The sequence below is a fragment of the Lipotes vexillifer genome, unplaced genomic scaffold, assembly GCF_000442215.2.
Source record: "Lipotes vexillifer unplaced genomic scaffold, Lipotes_vexillifer_v1.1 scaffold982, whole genome shotgun sequence".
NCBI classification, from domain to species: domain Eukaryota; kingdom Metazoa; phylum Chordata; class Mammalia; order Artiodactyla; family Lipotidae; genus Lipotes; species Lipotes vexillifer.
The window spans coordinates 2,707,226-2,708,879 of record NW_006789467.1 but is presented as its reverse complement, the minus strand read 5'-3'; positions in this window follow the sequence as shown (position 1 = coordinate 2,708,879).

The following is a 1,654-nucleotide window of genomic DNA, read 5'->3' as shown; positions in this document are numbered from 1 at the left end:
TATGGCTTTGTATATTTCTTCTGCTTACTGATTTTTTTTAGACAAACCTATACACCAAGGACTTAAGGATTCTTACTATGTGAATTTTTTTTTTTTTTTTGCGGTACGCGGACCTCTCACCGTTGCAACCTCTCCCGTTGCGGAGCACAGGCTCCGGACGCGCAGGCTCAGCGGTCATGGCTCACGGGCCCAGCCGCTCCGCGGCATGTGGGATCTTCCCGGACCGGGGCACGAACCCATGTCCCCTGCATCGGCAGGTGGACTCTCAACCACTGCGCCACCAGGGAAGCCCACTATGTGAATTATTCAAAATACATTTTACAATATATCTTCCCTCATATATTTACAATATATCTTCCCTTAGATTATTATTCAGCGGGAAATGACATTTGTTAATATTCATTTGGTACCAAGGGTAGTAGGCATGTTTAAGGAACTTAAAAGGGGAGAAGACAGATTACCAAGAAGAAAGGAGTCAGGTGGCATCAATTAGCATGCTTCCTGTCAAGGACCTGTCTTAACACGGGTTTGGATTGACATGCTGGCAGGCGCAGGGAGGGATGAAGCACCAGCGCTTTGCTTTTGAGTGGTGGGCATCCCACGGAGAGAAATACAGGCTTCGAAGAGCTAATCCAGGCAAACTGGAGGGAAAAATCAGACCCTTTCTTATTTTGATAGAAGGAAGGGTTGATCAAGTTGGAAGGCAGCAAAAATGAACAGTGTTCTAGGAGAGGGGAGGATGGGGTCCTGGGCAGGCCCTATTCTCGTGTTTGGGCCTGTCCTCGTCTTAAAAAAAGCTGCAGGCTTTTAGTGGCAGAGACACGGTATATCCAGAAGGTTTGGTGCGGCCCCATCTCAAAAAGATGAGGTCTTAATGAATGCGCTCTTCTCCTTGGCCTTGGCAATTATTGGGAAAGTCTTTGGAGCTGTGAAAATCCAATCACTGCTAACTCATCTCGGCGGGTGGGAGGGCGAGTCAACAGCCGCCTTGGATTAAGGGGTCATTCTTGCATGCCGCCTTGACGGGCTAGCTCCACGTTGTTCGCTTAGCAAGCCTTCCTACCTACTAAGTACGCTGCGTTCTGGGGTGGATACAAACTGCTAGGCGTGGCGAACAGATAATGGAAAAAATGAGAAAAGGCAGCTCCTCTGAGTGAAAAACACCCCAGGGCAGATTTCGGCGGGGTGGGGTGGGGTGGAGGTACTCCTTTAAGGCATCTCCACCCTCAGCGCTTCGTTCCTCTTGGGTCAGTTAAGTGGAGGGTCACCTTCCAGGGACCAAGACGAAGGCTGCACCCAAGATGGCCCTCGCGGTGGCGCCCCAGCAAAGCCCCAGTCCCGGCTTTTCGTTCCCTCCCCACCGGGCACGGGGGCTCGTCCTACCCGCTGCAAATTGCGGGCGGCAGGGAGCGCAACCCCCCGGGGAGTAAATTCTTTGACCCAGCCTGTGGGGAGACATCACCCGGAAACCAGCGAAGGCTAACTCGGCGCCCCCTGCGCTGTTCCCACCTGCCCTTTCCGCGCCCCCCTCCACCAAGGCCGCCCCTCCCCCGCGTCCCGTGGGCCACGGAAGGCGGGGGCCCGGTCGGCTGCGGTAGGGGGCGGGCAGGGCGGGGCCTCCCCACCCCCAATCCCGCCACCGCCCGCCGCCCCG